The sequence below is a fragment of the Macaca thibetana genome, chromosome 19, assembly GCF_024542745.1.
Source record: "Macaca thibetana thibetana isolate TM-01 chromosome 19, ASM2454274v1, whole genome shotgun sequence".
NCBI classification, from domain to species: Eukaryota; Metazoa; Chordata; class Mammalia; order Primates; family Cercopithecidae; genus Macaca; species Macaca thibetana.
Genome location: NC_065596.1, coordinates 6,707,570 through 6,720,000, shown reverse-complemented (window position 1 = coordinate 6,720,000; position 12,431 = coordinate 6,707,570). Strand labels below are relative to the sequence as shown.

General features: G+C 49.8%; 2 protein-coding genes across 12 annotated transcripts in view; both read left to right on the top strand.

The window, feature by feature from the left end:
• CCDC124 (coiled-coil domain containing 124) overlaps positions 1-12,431 on the top strand; it is a 112,976-nt gene that overhangs the window by 10,430 nt on the left and 90,115 nt on the right. The window contains exon 1 of one of the 11 annotated variants that reach the window (XM_050769808.1): positions 9-18. The exons of 6 other annotated variants lie outside the window; for them this stretch is intronic. The gene's annotated coding sequence lies outside the window, so the exon portion shown is untranslated. 4 more of the 11 variants (XM_050769781.1, XM_050769782.1, XM_050769791.1 and 1 more) reach the window with 4 other exon arrangements.
• Positions 1-12,431, top strand: part of RPL18A (ribosomal protein L18a) — a 36,359-nt gene that overhangs the window by 18,730 nt on the left and 5,198 nt on the right. The window lies entirely within an intron of this gene.

Sequence of the window (12,431 nt, the reverse complement as noted above, 5' to 3'; positions counted from 1 at the left end):
CCCTGTGGGAGACGGGGGCGGGGAGGCGGCCAAGGAGGGGCAGAAAGTTCCGGAAGCCTCTGCAGCAGCCGCCCCGCTCAGACAGGCTGCTGGAGACCCCTAACCCAGAGGAACCGATGATAACACAGAGAAGGGTCTGGGTCACACCGGGGGCTCAGCCGACTCTAGACCCACTTGTTAAGTAGGGGCTCTGGCCCGGCCCTTGTTGCCTCAGTTAATCCATCTGTCGCATGTGTGAGTTGAGCACCCAGTGGAACTAATTTTGCACCCAGGGAAGGAAACCTGGCTGGATTTGCCCAGGAGGGAAGCAGGGAAGTTGCCCCAGAGGAAGGTCAAGTTCTTCTTTGAGGTATTTCTCCTTTAAGACTCAGGGAGACACTGGACGCAGTGGCTCACGCCTGTAATCCCAGCACTCTGGGAGGCTGAGGCAGGCGGTCACTTGAGATCAGGAGTTTGAGACCAGCCTAGCCAACATGGCGAAACTCCATCTCTACTAAAAATACAAAAATTAGCCAGGCGTGGTAGCCTGTGGCAGCACTTTGGGAGGCTGAGGTGGGTGGATCACTAGAAGTCAGGAGTTTGAGACCAGCCTAGCCAATCTGATGAAACCCCATCTCTACTAAAAATAGGAAAATTAGCCAGGCCTGGTGATGCCTGTAATCCCAGCTACTCGGGAGGCTGAGGTGGGAGGATTGCTTGAACCTAGCAGGCAGAGGTTGCAGTGAGACGAGATGGCACCACTGCACTCTAGCCTGGCAACAGAGCGGGACTCCGTTTCAAAAAAAAAAAAAAGACTCAGGGAGAGATAATGACCCACTTCTGCCTTTGGTGCCCTGGGCCCAGTCCTAAAAAACCAGGTGGATCCGGCCTGGCCTCTTGGAACTTGTGATCTGGCCCCGAGACAATGAGCAAATGAAGGAGCCAAATCATCGCAGATAACAAAGAAAGCCAGGGTGTCAGGACCGGCACAGACTAGAACTTGGACCCGAGGCAGGACAGGGAGCTGGCCAGGGAAAGGGCGCTGCAGGAGGAGGGCACAGGATGGGCGAAGACCTTGAGAGAGCAATGATCTTAGCAGCTTGAAGAGCAGTCAGGAGGCCAGGGCAGGGGTGAGATGAGGGGGAAGGGGACTGCAGGGCGGTCAACAGGGGCAAGATCGTGCGGGGACAGGGGGATCAGGGTCTTTGGGAGAAGGGTGGGTTTTACCCGGATCATAATCTGGAGCCACAGGAGGGTTGGAAGTAGGGGCCGTTATAAATGGAAGAGGCAGAAGGCCCGGGCAGCATCCAAATGCAAAGAGACTTGGGCCAGTGTTCATAGGATAATAGGATCGGAGCCCCTGGCAGTAGAGCTTCAGGAATAAACTGACAAGTGTGACTGGGTGCAGTCACTCACATCTGTAATTCCAGCACTTTGGAAGGCCCAGGTGGGAAGATTGCTTGAGCCCAGGAGTTCGAGAACAGCCTAGCCAACATGGGAAACCCCATCTCTACTAAAAATATAAAAATTAGCTGGGCGTAGTGGCATGTGCCTGTAATCCCAGCTACTCAGGAGGCTCAGGTAGGAGAATGACGTGAACCCAGGAGGCGGAGGTTGCAGTGAGCTGAGATCATGCCACCGCACTCCAGCCTGGGTGACGGAGCAAGACTCTGTCTCAAAAAAAAAAAAAAAGGAATAGATTTAAGAAGTTGTGGCCGCCGGGCGCGGTGGCTCAAGCCTGTAATCCCAGCACTTTGGGAGGCCGAGACGGGCGGATCACAAGGTCAGGAGATCGAGACCAGCCTGGCTAAATATGGTGAAACCCTGTCTCTACTAAAAAAAATACAAAAAACTAGCCGGGTGAGGTGGCGGGCGCCTGTAGTCCCGGCTACTCGGGAGGCTGAGGCAGGAGAATGGCATAGACCCGGGAGGCGGAGCTTGCAGTGAGCTGAGGTGCGGCCACTGCACTCCAGCCTGGGTGACGGAGCAAGACTCTGTCTCAAAAAAAAAAAAAAAAAAGAAGTTGTGGCCAAGAGCATTGGCTCAAACCTGTAATCCCAGCACTTTGGGAGGCTGAGGCAGGAGGATGGCTTGAGCCCAGGTGTTTGAGACCAGCTTGGGCAACATGGTGAAACCCTGTCTCTACAAAAAAATACAACAAAAAAAAATTATAATAAGCTGGGTGTGGTGGCATGTGCCTGTAGTCCCAGCTACTAGGGAGGCTGAGGTGGGAGGATCACCTGAGCCCAGGAAGTTGAGGCTGCAGTTAGCTGTGGTCATGCCACTGCACTCCAGCCTGGGCAATGGGAGTGACACCCTGTCTCAAAAAAAAAAAAAAAAAGTCATCTTCATCTCTGTATCACCATCACAAGTCTTCACACAAAAATGGTTTGGGAAGTATTTTGTTGACCTTAACTGTTCAATCATCTAGAGATGCTTATTGCACACAGCCTGTGTGCAGGGAATCGGGGACAAAGCAGACCCAATCCCTGCCCAGGGGAGCTGAGAGTCCAGCAGGGGAAATGGCAATAAACAAGCTATTGCCCAATAATGATACCAGTTGCCCCTGGGACCAGGCTGCTAAGAGAGATGACTGGATCTGGGAGGGCTTCCTGGAAGAGGTGGCTTTGATACTGACATCCAACAACAAGTGGGACTAGCCCGAGAGTGACCTGAGAGTGTGGGAGTGTGGGCAGTTCTGGCAGGCAGAACAGCCCAGGCAAAGGCCAGGAGGCTTCGCGAATTCACAGTGTTCCCGAGAAGAGCAGGATGTCAGGGCCACGGGGAGCTGAGACTCATTTGATGGCGTGGGTAGGGCCGCGTGGGTCAAGGGAAAGAGATAGAGATTACGTCCTCAGCTCAGTGGAGCCACAGCTGACCTGCGGCAGGAAGTGCCAAGCAGAAGCTGGGCCGTAGTGTTTTCTTTCACTTTCTGGGTGGCTTCAGAGACAGGAATGCAACTTTATGTTCTCATCCTTGGCCTGAGACGGAAGCCTCCGCTCTCCGGAAGTAAAGTGAGTTTCTGGGTCTCTGCTACCTCTAGTGTGATGGTTTCCGCAATATTTTGAGAATGAGTAAGAGGAGATTGGGGTGAGGACCAAAGTGGTACCTTCAGCCCCAGAGAAGAGCCTGTGAAAGCTCTAAAAGGTGCCAGGCGCGGTGGCTCAAGCCTGTAATCCCAGCACTTTGGGAGGCCGAGACGGGCGGATCACGAGGTCAGGAGATCGAGACCATCCTGGCGAACACGTTGAAACCCTGTCTCTACTAAAAATACAAAAAACTAGCCGGGCGAGGTGGGCGGGCGCCTGTAGTCCCAGCGACTCGGGAGGCTGAGGCAGGAGAATGGCGTAAACCCGGGAGGCGGAGCTTGCAGTGAGCTGAGGTCCGGCCACTGCACTCCAGCCTGGGCGACAGAGTGAGACTCCGTCTCAAAAAAAAAAAAAAAAAAAAAAAAAGAAAGCTCTAAAAGGAAGTTCTGGCGAGGCGCGGTGGCTCATCATGCCTATGATCCCAGCACTTTGGGAGGCCGAGACGGGCAGATCACCTGAGGTCAGGAGTTCGAGACCGGCCTTGCCAACCTGGTGAAGCCCCATCTCTACTAAAAATACAAAACTCAGCCGGGTGTGGTGGCGGCGCCTGTAATCCCAGCTACACAGGAGGCTGAGGCAGGAGAATCACTTGAACCTGGGAGGCGGAGGTTGCAGTCAGCCGAGATTGCGTCACTGCACTCCAGCCTGGGCGACAGAGCGAGACTCCATCTCAAAAAATAAATAAGCAGCCATAAAAAAGGATGAGTTCGTGTCCTTTGTAGGGACATGGATGCAGCTGGAAACCATCATTCTCAGCAAACTATCACAAGAACAGAAAACCAAATACCGCATGTTCTCACTCATAGGTGGGAATTGAACAATGAGATCACTTGGACACAGGAAGGGGAACATCACACACCGGGGCCTATTGTGGGGAGGGGGTGGGGGGAGGGATAGCATTAGAAGATATACCTAATGCAAATGATGAGTTGATGGGTGCAGCACACCAACATGGCACATGTATACATATGTAACAAACCTGCACATTATGCACATGTACCCTAGAACTTAAAGTATAATAAAAAATAAATAAATACATACATACATACAAATTTTTTTTTTTTTTTTGAGACGGAGTCTTGCTCTGTAGCCCAGGCTGGAGTACAGTGGCCGGATCTCAGCTCACTGCAAGCTCCGCCTCCCGGGTTCACGCCATTCTCCTGCCTCAGCCTCCCGAGTAGCTGGGACTACAGGCGCCTGCCCCCTCGCCCGGCTAAGTTTTTGTATTTTTAGTAGAGACGGGGTTTCACCGTGTTAGCCAGGATGGTCTCGATCTCCTGACCTCGTGATCCGCCCGTCTCGGCCTCCCAAAGTGCTGGGATTACAGGCTTGAGCCACCGCGCCCGGCTACAAATTTTTTAAAAAGGAAGTTCTGGGGACATAACCCAGAACTTGCCCGAGAGAAACACGGGGCACATCAGTGATGCAAATACCCACATTTTTCTGCTGAGAAGAAGTCCATAAATACAATCAAAGGATAAAATATAATCACAGTGTAACTGGAAACAAAGTTGAACTCATGGATAAAATATCCTCGTTATGGCCGGGCGCGGTGGCTCAAGCCTGTAATCCCAGCACTTTGGGAGGCCGAGACGGGCGGATCACGAGGTCAGGAGATCGAGACCATCCTGGCTAACACGGTGAAACCCCGTCTCTACTAAAAATACAAAAAACTAGCCGGGCGCGGTGGCGGGCGCCTGTAGTCCCAACTACTCGGGAGGCTGAGGCAGGAGAATGGCGTGAACCCGGGAGGCGGAGCTTGCAGTGAGCTGAGATCCAGTCACTGCACTCCAGCCTGGGCGGCAGAGCGAGACTCCGTCTCAAAAAAAAAAAAAAAAAAAAAAAAAAATCCTCGTTATATAAGTAACATCTAGAAAGCAGTAAGAAAATGCCAACCACTTAGGTGGATATGAATCCAGAAGTCACAGAAAACGAAGGACAAATAGCTCTTAAACCCAGAAAAAGTTCCTCAGCTTCACTTGCCAAATGAAAATCAAGAGTACAGTGAGGCAGGGCCGGGCATGGTGGCTCATGCCTGTAATCTGAGCACTTTGGGAAGCCAACGTGGGAGGGTCATTTGAGCTCAGGAGTTGGAGATTAGCCTGGGCAACGTAGTGAGATCCGTCTCTATAAAACATACAAAAATTAGCCAGGCATGGTGGTGTGCACCTGTAGTCTCAGCTACTTAGAAGCCTGAAGTGGGAGGATGGCTTGAGCCCAGGAGGCAGAGGTTGCAGGGAGCCAAGACTGTGCCACTGTACTCCAGCCTGGGCAACAGAGCAAGAGCCTGTCTCAAAAAAAAGAAAAGAAAAGAAAAATAATACAGTGAAGCTACATGATCATTTCAACAAATGAGAGAAAGATATGACAAATTCAACACCTTTTCAGGATAATAATAAACAAAAAAACCTCTCAGCAACCTATGAATAAATGGAAATTTCCTCAAACTGATAGGCAACATCTACAAAAGGCCATAGGTAATATTCTACTTAATGGTAAAAGACTGAAGGCCGGGCACAGTGGCTCTCACCTGTAATCCCAACATTTTGGGAGGCCAAGGAGGGCGGATCACAAGGTCAAGAGTTTGAGACCAGCCTGACCAACATGGTGAAACCCGTCTCTACTAAAAATACAAAAATTAGCCAAGCATAGTGGTGTGTGCCTGTAGCCCCAGCTACTCAGGAGGCTGAGGCAGGAGAATCGCTTGAACCCAGGAGGTAGAGGTTGCAGTGAGCCGAGATAGCGCCATTGCACTCCAGCCTGGGCGGCAAAGCAAGACTCCATCTCAAAAAACAAAAACAAAAATGGTAAGAGACTGAATAACTTCCTCCTGAGACTGAGAACAAGGATGTCCATTCTCACCACCTCTATTCAACATTGTTCTGGTGATGCTAGCCACTGTAATAAGAAAAGAAAAAGCAGGCTGAGGCAGGAGAATGGCATGAACCCGGGAGGCGGAGCTTGCAGTGAGCCGAAATTGCACCACTGCACTCCAGCCTGGGCAACTGAGCGAGACTCTGTCAAAAAAAAAAAAAAAAAAGAAAGAAAAGAAAAGAAAAAGCTGGGCATGGTGGCTCATGCCCGTAATCTGAGCACTTTAGGAGGCTGTGGTGGGAGGATCGCTTGACCCCAGGAGTTGGAGACCAGCCTGGGCAATATATTGAGACCTCATCTTTACAAAACAATTTAAAAATTGCCAGGTGTGGTGGCTCACACCTGTACTCCCAGCACTTTGGGAGGCTGAGGTAGGCAGATCACTTGAGCTCAGGAGTTTGAGACCAGCTTGGCCAATATGATGAAACCCTGTTTCTACTAAAAATACAAACATTAGCCAAGCATGGTGGTACATGCTTGTAATCCCAGATACTCAGGAGGCTGAGGCATGAGAATGGCTTGAACTGGGAAGGTGGAAGTTGCAGTGAGCCAAGATCATGCCACTGTACTCCAGCCTGGGCTGGGCAACAGAGCTATACTCAGGGAAAAAAAAAAAAAAAAAAAAAAAATGGCCGGGCACGGTGGCTCACGCCTGTAATCCCAGCACTTTGGGAGGCTGAGGTGGGAGAATCACAAGGTCAGAAGTTCGAGACCAGCCTTACCAACATGGTGAACCCCATCTCTACTAAAATTACAAAAATTAGCGGGACATGGTGATGCATGCCTGTAATCTCAGTTACTCAGGAGTCTGAGGCAGGAGAATCGCTTGAACCCGGGAGGCAAAAGTTGCAGTGAGCCAAGATCGTGCCACTGCACTCCAGCCTAGGCAACAGAGGGAGACTCTGTCTCCAAAAAAAAAAAAAAAAAAAATTAAAAATTGGCAGGGTGTGATGGCTCACACCTGTCATCCCAGCTACTTGGGAGGCTGAGGATTGCTTGAGTCAGGGAGGTCAAGGCTGCAGTAAGCCGTCATCACACCATTACACTCCAGTCTGGGCAACAGAGCGAGATCCTGTCTTAAAAAAAAAATAGGCTGGGCGCAGTGGCTCAAGCCCGTAATCCCAGCACTTTGGGAGGCCTTGACGGGCGGATCACGAGGTCTGGAGATCGAGACCATCCTGGCTAACCCGGTGAAACCTCGTCTCTACTAAAAAATACAAAAACTAGCCGGACGAGGTGGTGGGCGTCTGTAGTCCCAGCTACTCGGGAGGCTGAGGCAGGAGAATGGCGTAAACCCGGGAGGCGGAGCTTGCAGTGAGCTGAGATCCGGCCACTGCACTCCAGCCTGGGTGACAGAGCGAGACTCTGTCTCAAAAAAAAAAAAAAAAAAAAAGATGAGAAAAATAAACAAGTCAGGTGTGACTAGGCATGGTGATACATGCCTGTAGCCCTAGCTACTGGAGAAGCTGAAATGAGAGCCCACGAATTTGAAGGCAACATAGCAAGATTCTGTATAAAGCAAAACAGAACAACGTAAGTAAATAAAATTGTTGCTATTTGCAGATGATATGATTGTATATGTCAAAAACCCAAGGGAATCTATAAGACAACTACGGAAACTAATACATAAATTCAGCAAGTTAGCAGGTTTAAAAAGTCCATTGAATTCAATACAAAAGTCAATTGAATTTTTATATACTAGCAGCAAACAATTGGAACATAAAAAAATTTTGAAAAATTTCCTTTGCAGCAGCGCTGAAAAAGATAAAATACTGCGATGGTCTGAGAGTTTGTGTCTCCCCAAAATTAATACATTGAAATCCTAACCTCGAAGGCGATGGTATTCAGAAGCAGAACCTTTTAAGAGGTGATTAGATCATTAATCATAAACCTCTTGAATGGGATTCATGCCCTTATAAAAGAGGCCCCTAGGCTGGGTGTGGTAGCTCATCCCTGTAATCTCAGCGCCCTGGGAGAACTGCAGGCTGGTCTCCGACAAAGAACTTTTGTTTGAAATCAGCCTGGGCAGCGTGGCGAAACACCACCTCTACCAAAAAAACCACAAAAATTAGCTGGGCATGGTGGTGCACACCTGTAGTCCCAGACACTTGGAAGGTTGAGGCAGGAGGATCACCTGAGCCCAGGAGGTCAAGGTTGCAGTGAACCAAAATCATGCCCCTGCACTTCAGCACAGGCAACAGAGTGAGACTGTTAGAAAGAGAGAAAAAGAGAAAGAGAGGAAAGAAAAGAAAAGAGAAGAAAACAAGTAAAAGAAAGAAAGAAAGAAAACAAGTAAAAGAGGCCCCAAGAAAGGAAGAAAGAAAGAGAAAGAAAGAAAGAAAGAAAAAAAAGAAAAGAAAAGAAAAGAAAAGAAAAGAAAGACAAAAACAAGTAAAAAAGGCCCCAAAGAGATGCCTTGACCCTTCTACCATGTGAGGGCACAGTGAGAAGCCACCATCTATGAACTAGAATGTGGGACCTCAGCAGACACTGAATGTGCTTTGATCTTGGACTTCCCAGACTCCAGAACTGTGAGAAATAAATTTTTGTTGTTTGTAAATTTCTTTCTTCTTTTCTTTCTTTCTTTTTTTTTTTTTTTTTTTTTTTTGAGACAGAGTCTCCCCTCCATTGCCCAGGCTGGAGTGCAGTGGCTCAATCTCGGCTCACTGCAACCTCCGCCTCCCGGGTTCCAGCAATTCTCCTGTCTCAGCCTCCTGAGTAGCTGGGACTACAGGTGCACACCACCACACCTGGCTAATTTTTTGTATTTTTAGTAGGACGGGGTTTCACTTTGTTGGTCAGGCCGGTCTTGAACTCCTGACCTTGGGTGATCCACCCATCTCTCCACACCTGGCCGAAACTTTTTTTTTTACAGATGAGATCTCACTATGTCGCCCAGGCTAGTCTTGAACTCCTGGCCTGAAATAATCTTCCCGTTTCAGCCTTCCGAGTCACTGGGATGACAAGTGAGAGCCACCATGCCTGGCTCATTTTTCTTATGTATCTTGTTTTTCCCGTTTCCCCCATCCTTTTCCCTTTCAACTCTCCCAGGTCTGGGATTTTTGTTTGTCCCAGTCACAGCTGTGTCCCCTGTGCCATGTGTCCACACAGTAAGTACTCAGTGAATGAATGAATGAAATGAATTCAGAGGAGGACTCTTGGGAGAGATGGGAGCAGGGATCAGGGACAATTGGAGGCAGAAGAGGACGGGGTGGAAGGTCAGGGCCTGGGCCGGGCACAGTGGCTCATTCCTGTAATTCCAACACTTTGGGAGGTTGAGGCAGGCAGATCACTTGAGGTCAGGGGTTCCAGACCAGACTGGCCAACATAGTGAAACCCAATCTCTACTAAAAATACAAAAACTGGGCCAGGCGCGGTGGCTCACACCTGTAATCCCAGCACTTTGGGAGGCCGTAGGCGGGTGGATCACGAGGTCGGGAGATCGAGACCATCCTGGCTAACATGGTGAAACCCCATCTCTACTAAAAATACAAAAAATTAGCCAGGTGTGGTGGCGGGCACTTGTAGTCCCAGCCACTCTGGAGGCTAAGGCAGGAGAATGGTGTGGACCTGGGAGGCAGAGCTTGCAGTGAGCGGAGATCGCGCCACTGCACTCCAGCCTAGGTGACATAGCCGGACTCCGTCTCAAAAAAAAAAAACATAAAAAAACAAAAACTAGCCTGGTGTGGTGATGGGTACCTGTAATCCCAGGGACTCGGGATGCTGAGACATGAAAATTGCTGGAACCGGGGAGGCAGAGGTTGCAGTGAGCCGAGATCACGCCACTATACTCCAGCCTGGGTGACAGTGAGACTCTGTATTTAAAAAAAAAAAAAAGTCTGGGCACTGTGGCTCACGCCTATAATCCCAGCACTTTGGGAGGCCGAGGTGGGCGGATCATCTGAGGTCAGGAGTTCGAGACCAGCCTGGCCAACATAGTGAAACCCTGTCTCTACAAAAATTAGCCGGACATGATGGTGGGTGCCTGTAATCCCAGCTACTCTGGAGGGTGAGGCAGGAGAATCGCTTGAACCTGGGAGGCAGAGGCTGTGGTGAGCCGAGATCACGCCATTGCATTCCAGCCTGGGGAACAGAGTGAGGCTCCATCTCAAAAAAAAAAAAAAAAGTAAAGAAAAATAATAAAGCTTTGAAACAAACAGTCAGCACCTCACAACCCGTGCCCTTCCCCACCCTGGCATGCCCTCCCTCTGCTCCAACCCAGGCCTTGAAGGCAGAAGCACCAGACCCCAAGGCCAGGGCTGGGTCTCGGGGATCTCCCTCTCCTCTTCCTCCTCCCCATCCTCCCTAAATTCCTTTTCCTGCCCCTCTCCTGCTGTTCTAGGATCCAATTTGTGCTCCAGGCTGCGCTCTGCCCTTTCCAGGTTCTCCTTCCACCTGCTTGTAGCCTAACTAAGGCCAGAGTGGTGAGTTCTAGCACAGAGGGAGGGACAGGGCCTCAACAGGGACAGGCTCCCCCGTCCAAACAATCATACGCCATTTAAATCTCACAACAACCCTAAAAAGCTGGCGACTATTATTGGCCTCATTGTGTGGAAGGGGAAACTGAGGCCCAGAGCGGCGACGTGGCCAGCGAACCATCGGTGGGATTTGAACCTGGTTGTATATCATTCCACGGTCTCCCGCTTGGCCTCAGCTGGGCCACCGCAGACGGGACGTGGTTCTGCTGCCACCTGGTGGACATTCGCGGCAGCGCTGTTCAGATAGAGTCGCCTCTCACCTGACGTCCTTCCTGCCCAGAGGACCCCAGCCAGAGGAGGGCTGACCTGCTCCTCTGGCCTCCCTGTCCCCCATCATACCCATCAGTTTTCCGAATTTTCACAGTCTAAGTGTCCATCAGGAAGGGACTGGGTAACTAACCATCTGTGTTACAGTTGGGCTAAAGATTTTAGTGCAAAAGTTAATTTGCCCACCTTACAAGAAATACCAATCTTTTTTTTTTTTTTGAGATAGAGTCTCACTCTATTGCCCAGGCTGGAGTGCAGTGGTGTGATCTCGGCTCACTGCAACCTCCGCCTCCCAGGCTCAAGTGATTCTCATGCCTCAGTCTCTCAAGTAGCTGGGACTACAGGCGCCCGCCACCACACCCAGCTAATTTTTGTATTTTTTAATAGAAGCGGGGTTTCACCATGTTGGCCAGGCTGATCTCAAGCTCCTGACCTCAGGTGACCCACTCACCTGGGCCTTGAAAAGACCTGGGATTACAGGTTAGAGCCACCGCACCCGCCCAAAAGAAATTCTTTAGGCTGAAAACAAGGGACCCCAGACATTTATTCCAATCCATGCGAAAATCTGAAGAACACATATAAAGGTAATGTATGTAATTTTAAAAGATTGCATAAGGCCGGGTGCTTTGGCTCACGCCTGTAATCCCAAAACTTCGGGAGGCTGAGGTAGGCGGATCAATTGAGCTCAGGAGTTTAAGACCAGCCTGGGCAACATAGAGAGACCTTGTCTCTACAAAAAATACAAAACTTGGTCGGGTGTGGTGGCTCATGCCTGTAATCCCAGCAGTTTGGGAGGCTGAGGCAGGTGGATCACGAGGTCAGGAGTTCAAGAAAAGAAATACAAAACTTAGCTGGGTTTCATGGCACACGTCCTAACTACTCGGGAGGTCTGAGGTGGGAGAATCTCTTGAGCCTGGGAGTTTGAGGCTGCAGTGAACAGAGATCTCGCCACTGCACTCCAGCCTGGGCAACAGAGTGAGATCCTGTATTAAAAAAATAAAAATAAAATCTGCCAGCTACAGTGGCTCATGCCTGTAATCCCAGTATGTTGGGAGACCACGACGGGCAGACCACTTGAGGTCAGGAGTTCAAGACCAGCCATAGCCAACACAGAGAAACCCTGTCTCTACTAAAAATTAAAAATAAAATTAGCCAGGCATGGTGGCGCACACCTGTAATTTCAGCTACTTGGGAGGCTGAGGCAGGAGAATCATTTGATCCTGGCAGGCAGAGGTTGTAGTTAGCCAATATTGCGCCACTGCCCTCCAGCCTGGGTAGCAGAGCGAGACCCTGTCTCAAAATAAATAAAAATAAAATCTAGCATAAATGCAAATTTCTTCTATCTTTGCTTCTTAACACATTTAAAAAGCAGTTGTACAAAACTATATATTGGCCAGGCCTGGTGGCTCATGTCTGTAATCCCAGCACTTTGGGAGGCCGAGGGGGTGGTTCACCTGAGGTCAGGAATTCGAGACCAGCCTGGCCAACATGGTAAAACTTGTCTCTACTAAAAATACAAAAAATTAGCCAGGCGTGGTGGTGCACGCCTGTAGTCCCAGCTACTCGGGAGGCTGAGGCAGGAGAATTGCTTGAACCTGGGAGGTGGAGGTTTCAGTGCAACTCGCGCCACTGCACTCTAGCCTGGGCGACAGAGTTAGACTCCATCTCAAAACAACAACAACAAAAACTATATATTAATTGTATTGTTGGGTCTATAATACAGAGAAAGGTAATATGTTTGACA